The following is an 8,701-nucleotide window of genomic DNA, read 5'->3' on the forward strand; positions in this document are numbered from 1 at the left end:
TAAACAAAAGAAAAAATTTCCAATGAAAAAATTAAAAAAAAAAAATTGGAAATTTAAGTTTGGGCCTAGTATTGTCTAAAGTTGCGACCCATTAAGGCATCAGGAAATGGAGCTCCAAAAACAGCACTGTTGGGGCGCAAAACCCTTGCATTTCGCCTCTTTTGAATGAAGAAAGCGAGGGACTTCTTCTTCCTCGCAACAATCCTCAGAAGCAGCAGCTTTCTCACTCTTCTAAGGCCCACTCCTCAGGTTCCTTTCTCTACCTTCCAAATTCTTGGGTATTATATTGGCACATATATATATGTTTCTGAAGGAGGTAAAAATGCAAACAGATGGAGGACATATCAGAGAGATACTGTTTCAAACCAATTCTGCGATGGAACCCTCAGGTGGAGGACTACTTTGTCAGAGCTTACGGACCTGACCATTTCTCCTGCATTTCCCAAGCTCTCACGTAACTTATTTTAATCACTTACTCTGATACTGGATTCTTTATTTATTTATTTTTTTAAGTGAATCGTTTGGTTACCCTTTCGTGTGGGAGAAAATAGGAGTAATTAACTTTACCTTCTCTGTTTACTCGGCTGCCAAGCATAAATTAGAAGATTAGTTCTTTTGGAGTAGAGATTAATGCTGCAAAACCGACGCCAATTGCAATTCCCAGAGTTTGCATAACTGTGGTAAGGCAGCTTCAGAACAAGATGGCGTCACAAATAAGTTCAAGGAGAGCTTTCACAGCAGTCCCATTTCAAAGTGTCAGTTTCCAGGGTTAGACTATGTTCTGTTTGTCAGGGGTTCAGGACCACACAAAATTGATTATGGTTATGCTGATGGTATACCTCCTAAGGAGGTAATTGTGAGTCGCAAATGTGCTGAGGCAGTTCTTCGAGGTGCTCAGGTAGTTTTTTTTCCCCTCTTTTTTCTAACCAGTATGTATTTTTGAATTGAAGTTGTAAGTGCTCTTTTTAAAAAATGAATAAATAAGCGAAAAGTAATTGTTGTTTCCTGGGTAATAAGGATATATATTTTTTTTTAATCGTAGAAAATAAAGAGTTTATTTTCTTCATTTTTCCTTTATTCTCTCTCTCCCTCGCTTCTCTCTGTCTTTTTTTTTTTTTTTTTTTTAATTTTTTTAATTTATGAAATAAGCACTTTAAGAACAAGTCTTATATGTTTCACAAAACGATTTTTCATTTTACAAATTGAAAAATGACAAAAAATACATTTGAGTAACTTTATTTGAAATTTAAAATTTTAAAAAAGTTGAAAACATTATCTAAAATATGAGCAAATTTATAAACATTCAAAACACTTTTTACATGAATTTGAAAAATTTTGAAAACAAATATATAAAAAGATATTGGTATCTCTTATATTTAATATATGTTAGACAAAAATATGGATAATGATTATCATTTTTAAAAAATAAATTTTTTTTACCATATAGATATACATCATATTAATATTTACCAAATATAATTTTATCAATTTCGTAAATTTTTTTTAATATATTACCTAACATGTTTTTAAATTCTAAAAATACAAATTCAAATTTAGCATTTTCATTTTATAAAATTGATTCAAACCAATTGTTTTTTTGAAAACTAACGAACAATAATATGCCCAAAGTTTTTTTTGATCATAAAAATTGTTTCTGAAACGTCCCTAACTGTTTTTTAAAACTGTTTTTTGAATTACTTATAACTATAAATAATTAATTGGATTTAATGTGAAATTATAGGAAACTCGTAATTTTTATGTTTCTAAAAACTTATCAATTTGTATATAGTAATTTTAATAATTCATTAAAAATATAATATTTATTGTATAATAAATAATTTTAATATAAAAGAAAAAATTTTTGGGCCATTGTTTATGTCGGGTCCCAAAGCGGTTAAGCGGGTCCAGGCTTCACCTGCTCGGGCCATAATTCCGAGGCTGCATTGCTATGAGGAAACTTTGATCGTGAAAGTTTATTTATTTATTTATATTTACAGAAATTGATCATGAAGGATTGGAGATGCAAAAGAGCAGAAAGCACGTAATATAGAGTTTATTAATAGCATGTTTTCTTATGGATATGTTATGTTTTAATTATAGTATTAAGTATTAAATAAATAGTAATTTAAAAAAAATCTAATTTTAATTAATTAGTACAGAAAATAAAAGCCAAAAAGAACACAAATAGTAGCTTATTAGTGTTTTTCTTTTTTTTCTTTTTATTTTTTTATTTTTTTATTTTTTTATTTTTTTTTTTTTGATAAATAAGGTAACCAATGGCCATTGCCATTTGCACTGATTTGTTAAAATATAAATAAAAAATAAATCATCATTAAAAAAAAAAGTAACATTGTGTTTTTCCCTTTTTTCGGTAAATATATATATATGTATATTTTTTTTTTTTTTTCCTGGAAGAGTACTCCATACTCCGTCAGGATCAAGCATAGGAAAAGAAAATAGGTACGGTGTAGAAGTCGTATTAATTTGTATACGAATCTTTTGTTTTTAAAAAATGTATTTGCATATTTTAGATAATTTTTTAATTTTAATCTTTAATCTTTTATTATTATTATTATTATTATTTTGGGGTCTTAAAAGAGCTATTATTCGAAGGTTATTCAGCTGAATTTCTTTCTAAGATGATAGCGTTGTTGTCTAAGCTCGTCCTTCAATTAGGGCTAATTTCATCATCTTCTTCTTCTTCTTCTTCGATTCTGAGTGGTTTTTGCAGGCAGCTTTCTACCAAACCCAGTGGAAATCTGGCTGTTCTTGATAACTTAACCCTGGTAAATTTATTTGCTTTTGAAATTTTTACATATTTTTGAAGAAATTTGAACTCGGAGATTAAAATTTTAGTTTACTTTAATTTTACCTTAATTTTTATTTTTTGTTAATTGGGTAATAAATAGTTACCAAGCAAGGCAAGGTTTGTCTTCCAAACAAAGCAGAGGCGATAACGGCTGCTATTACCAACATTCCAAACGATCGTAGACCACCTATGCACAAGGTCCACTTCTTGTATTTGTATTTGCCATTGTCATTGTGTTTGTTTTTAATGTGTTAAAACCATGTGCATCAATAAGGATTTTACTTTGGTAAACATTGTGTACAGAAAAATTCCTCGTGCCATTAAGCATCGATATGATTAAAAAGGAAAAAAGCAAAATTGGAAGTTACCCCTTGCAATTCCCATCAAGATCCCCTTGAACCAAAATAACCTCAAGCAAGAAAACTTTATCAATTATCAAATTGAACTTTACCCATTTCATATCTAAGTTCAATTAATTGGGATCTTAACTTACTTATTTCATATCTAAGCTAAATTAATTGGAATATTAAATAAAATACATGTTAGAACTATGTATATAGTTATTTCAATATGAGAGAATTTAATGTAAGTATATTTTGTAAATATAAGAGGGAATTTTTTTAGGACCCTTTTCTGTGAATGCCCTAGGCATAGGCCACCAAGCGGTCAGGCCTGGCCTGGCTTCACCTTGTTTCAGCTCAAATTCCTCGGGTCCATTATTATGAGGAAATTTGATCTTGAAAGTTTGTTTGTTTGTTATTATTATTTTTTTTCTAGAGGGTTTTTTTTTTTGTTTTTTTTGTTTTCTTTAACCATGAAAAGTCAGGGATTCAAAAGAGAAGAAAGCACAAAAGACAGAGATTTTTACTAATTGATTTAACAGATATAATTATATGTTTTAATCAGAGCATGAAAATTGATAGTCGTTTTTTCAATTAATAAAGAAAAGAAAAGCCAATTACTACAAAAATTAGCATAAACAATTTATGGTTTTTTAATCATAATTTGTAAATAAAAGTTTTTTAATAATTTGTTTATCATTTAATGTTTCAAACCCAGAACATCTTTATCGTAATTGTGAGTGATTTATCAACTAAGTCAATTTTATTTTTTTAATTCTAAACAAAATTTGATGATTAAGAGGTAAAGATGCATTAGAGTTAATTGAATAAATTAATTGGTAGGACAAAATATATATTCTATAATTTAAGGGTGTAAAATGTAATTATGCTAAAATCATTTGATTTTGATATAGATAATAGATGTTATCAATTAAGTGTCTTATAAAACGTTAAGAACTTCAAGCAAAAAAAATATAAAATGTTAAGAACAATAATTATAAAACTGATTTCTACAGAGAAAACTAAACAAAATTCCATATATATATATATATATATATATATATATATATATATGTATAAAAAAAAAAGATGTCAACCAAAAAAAAAAAAAAATTGTTTATATTTATCCAGAAGGTTGGCAGTCTACTTATAAGAAACCACGAATTCGAATCACACGGATACATGAGAGTTTTGGATAGTTTTGTAATATTTCTTCCAACTTTCAAGCGGGAATTTCTGAGGTGGCGGCGATGTTGAAGCGCGTGGTTCGGTTAGGGATTAGTTCCTGTAGGGTCGGCTTTGACAATATCCAATCCTTAATTTCATCGTCATCTTCTTCCTATGTCAATGGACTTTACAGGCTGCTTTGTACCAAAGTCAATGTAAATCACGCCATTATTAATAGCTTTGCTCTCGGTAAATCAATTGCTTTTTACGATAATTTACTTATTTTGAAGAAACTTATTTGACCGACCCACCCCAAAGCTTAACAACTAGTTTAATTTTAATCTTATTATTATTATTATTGGTTAATTAGGTAATATCTAGTTTGAGAGGCAACGGCTATCACGGACATTCTGAACGATCGTAATGCAGCAGTGCATAAGGTCAGCTTTTTGTATTTGTATTTGTGATGTGTTTTGTGGTTTGTATTTGCATTTCGTATTGTGTTTGTGTTTGTATTTCTATTTGTTTGTTGGGTTTGCCTTTTAAGCAATATAGTATATGATTTTGATATAGGATATGATTTTGATTTTGAACCTATATGAATCGTACTGGTTATACATATATCCAATAAGTCTCCAAGTACATTGTTTTTGAGTTAGGATTTCATGTTTGGTCATTAATTAACTAATTAATGATAAGATTTTAAATGGTGTGATATATGGCTGACTGGGATTACTAGCGATTCTTGCTCCCATTGTAGGCAATTAGCAAAGCTTACAATTAGAATCGAGGATGGAATGAGTATTATTCTATATATGTATTAGTTTTGATGTTTTGGTATGTTGATGTGACAAGTGTTAAGTGTGTTTGTTGATTGTTTAGGTAAAAATTCATGTTATAATTGGCTGTTACATCAATTAATGGATTTGAAACAAAGAAAACTTAAGATGGTTAAATAGCAACCTTTAGTACTTAATACTACTATAGTATTTACTGTTTTCTGACAAGATCAAATGTTATACAAATTATCAAAGCTGATTCTCTGATTAAACGTAGGAAAACAAACGCGGAAGATTATAGGACATTGGAAGAAATGTCCATACATACATTCATGTTGTAATTTATTCTAGTATTCATCTAGTTATTCTCTTTTTCATTTGTCATAGACTTACATCGATGTTAAATTCCCATTGCGAAGCTGAGAGCTTTGTTTTCCAATTTTAGTACATTTTGCTATCATATTTATAGTTTTCTGATTTGTCTATCTTTCTTAGCAAAAGTCATGTGTTTGTGGATGCAGGAGAATCATAGAGAAGCTCGACAAATTTGTATCATTTCTGGATATGCTTAGGGCTGACATTGGGAAGATGCCCATTGAATTTGAATCAAGGTATTTGTTCAGAAAACGAAATATTTTTGGCTTCTATACCACCTACATAACTTTCAAATATATATATATATATATATATTTTATTGGTTAGTCTAATTTTGTCTCCCTTGTTATGTTGTAGGATTGATGATGCAATCAAATCTCTCCTACGGCTTGCAGTAGGAGTCACATGTAGGTATCTCATTGTTGGTCCATTAGTTGCTGTAGTTGGTCTCGCAGTATCAAGTTTTTACAGATAGCAGCAGATTGAGAGAGCTGTCATGGTCAAAAACCAAGGTTATTAGGAGTTTTTAACTTTGAAGTATGGATTTGATAATGATGTACATGGATTAGTTTGACACTTTCCTAACTTTTCATAATCTAAACCTAACACTTTCCTAACTTTTCATAATCTAAATCTATGGAGAGGATAGGCGTTGTATTATATTTTAAGGATTATATAATATGCAGTTTTGTATCTCCTTTTAGCAACTGTGCATCAACATTTGATTTACAGTTTTAACACAGAGGGAGGCAAAAAAGAGGAGTGAAGATGCATACTTAACAAATGGTTGTTTATGACAGCGAACTGGATTGTGCTACTTGAATCTTAAAATATTAAATTTTCTTTTTTTCGACTTTTGGCTTATGTTCATGAAAAAATCTTATTAATTTTCTAATAAAGGGGTCTTTTTCTTTTCTTTCTTTCTTTTTTTTTCTTTTTTTTTTATTTTTTTAAAATTTTTTCCAACAGGTGTTTTTTTTTCTAAACTTGCAGTTGCATATTATAGAGCATGATGCAAATAGTAGTGGTCACGGTGACATGTCATGGGAGAAAAATGAAGAAATTTATGTGCGCTAGCTCCATATGTTTGTTCAACTCGAGGGAATTAATGAACTTTTTCATCAGAATTTGAATAGGAGGAAAAAGAACTTGTATGTGCTTGGAAATCAAGAAAATGTTAACTTTCAGAAATTTTGGAAATTCAGACTAAAAATTTTATCAAGAAAATGGTAACTTTGAGAAAAAAGAAATGAAATAACTGCCTCTTCTTTATTACGAAAAAAAAAAAAAAACTAGTTACTATTCTACTTAATTTGACAATACATGATTTATTCAGCATAAAATATTTTATGCTTATTTCTACACATTCATGAAGGCTGAAGAAGTAATAGATGAAGTGAATTTTTGGGCTGATAAAGCAAGCTATGGGCAAATAAAAGAATTCCTACCATCTGGAATTGCAAGAGGAGATGTGAGGCTAAAGGCCCAGGAAAATAGAAACCACACATCTCCACTTCACCAAGGGAACAAGTCCCTTTTCATAAACATGAACACCTAAACAACAACCAAGATTGTATATGTATTCTGAATTGGTATCTGTCTGCGAATAGATAAAATATTCATATTTATATCTATATGTGCATTATATACTCATTAAACTGCTTTTCTCCCATCATTCAGGGCAAACTATTTATCTTATCTTTATCTTTATACTGTATATTCTTGATCTTTGTGGGATCTAGCATAGGGTAGATTGGAGAAAAAAGAAGCAAAGAAAGGGAGTTTTTTTGACAGAGTGAGGACATGTTTTGAATTATTACTTTGAACTTGCTGAATATAATTGAATTATGCAAGGATTCAAGAAAAAACAAGACAATATAACTTAATTTTTATTATGTTCCACTTGTAGTTCTCTTTCTCTCTCTTATCTAGGACATTTTGTAGAAATGTAGCACTTTCACTTTGCAGTGACAGCTGTGTTCTTTTCACCTAGCATAATTACTCTAACAAGCATTTGCTTTTTCATACTTACTGAATGAGCTGTCAGCCATCTTAAAATTTGGGGCAGAAGAACTTTTTATTAAGGAAGAGAAAAATTATCAAGAAAGCAAGAAAAGACTGTTTTAAGTATGGATATTGATGAAATTCTTGAAAGAGCAGAGAAGGTTGAAGAAAAGGAAGCTGAAGGAGAGGAGGGGAATTAATTGTTGAGTGCTTTTAAGGCAAGCTAATGATACTTTTGTTTTGGTCACTGCTTTGCTTCTTCCAATCTCCATCTCAGGACTTCCCTGTATATCATTTTTTTTTTCCCTGGCGTTGGGGAAGATATGGTGATGTGTGGTTTTCTATGTTTTTTCCACTGTTTTTCCTGTTGCGACATATTTATTTGCTCTCCAATTTTACTATACATATTTTTTATTCATTATTTGTATGTGAATGCCAAGGTTGATAATTTTGGTAGTACTGAAGATGAATTCAATTTATCTACAAAAGAGAAAAAAAAAAAGAAAAATAAACATGATTTGAGTTTCGCATTAATAGATTTTCCAACTAGTAAGTTTATACAAAATTAAAACGAAACGTTAAATTGAAAAGGAAAATAATAATAAAATGACACTTGCTAAACCCATTAAACAAGAAATTTCTTTTGTTTACTTAACCTCTGCTAACCCAATTTGGATTTTGTCACACAGATTTCCTATTAGTTATACTGAGAACTTAATACAAGCTTGCTTGGTTCTCGATCTACCAATCAAAGGTATAGAATAGAATAACACTTGTGGAGTGTCCTATTTACCAATAATCACATTATTATTTAAAAGTACTTCTGGTTGTGGAAAGGCTGCAGCATACTCTGCTTGAAAGTTTTGCAAGAAGTTCTAGTTAAATTTTCCAACTAGCTTTTTGTCCTTCATTTTAAATAAGAAAAATTCCAAGTAGTTGCAACCGGTTATATGTGACCACGAACCAAGCTTATAGAAAGTTGGGTGCGAAGTGGTTCCTGTTGTACATTGCGTTTTTCCTTCTTCTGTAACACAAGAAAATGCTGTTGTGAATGAGTGTTGCTAACTATGATTCCAAGGTGTGCAAATTCATGTAGCCACCCAGTTAAAAACAAAATGAGCCACTAAGATGCGCAAGTGTTTAATGCAATTAACTCTTTTTTAATATTATTTAAAATAAAATTATTGTAAAGCACATTTTAGTAGTCGTTTTATTTTTTTGAAAAA

At 29.9% G+C, this 8,701-nt stretch overlaps 1 long non-coding RNA gene across 2 annotated transcripts; it reads left to right on the forward strand.

Annotated features, from left to right (window-relative positions):
- The first annotated feature begins 24 nt into the window (after positions 1–24).
- LOC132803457 (uncharacterized) lies at positions 25–3,161 on the forward strand. Of its 2 annotated transcripts, none has more exons than XR_009638723.1 (4): positions 25–249; positions 333–898; positions 2,720–2,786; positions 2,910–3,161. It is a non-coding gene; the product is annotated as an uncharacterized LOC132803457 (long non-coding RNA). The 2 variants fall into 2 exon arrangements; XR_009638724.1 differs by having other exon boundaries at positions 26–249; positions 2,732–2,786.
- Positions 3,162–8,701: the final 5,540 nt, after the last annotated feature.

This window comes from Ziziphus jujuba, chromosome 4 (genome assembly GCF_031755915.1).
Source record: "Ziziphus jujuba cultivar Dongzao chromosome 4, ASM3175591v1".
Classification (NCBI taxonomy): Eukaryota; Viridiplantae; Streptophyta; class Magnoliopsida; order Rosales; family Rhamnaceae; genus Ziziphus; species Ziziphus jujuba.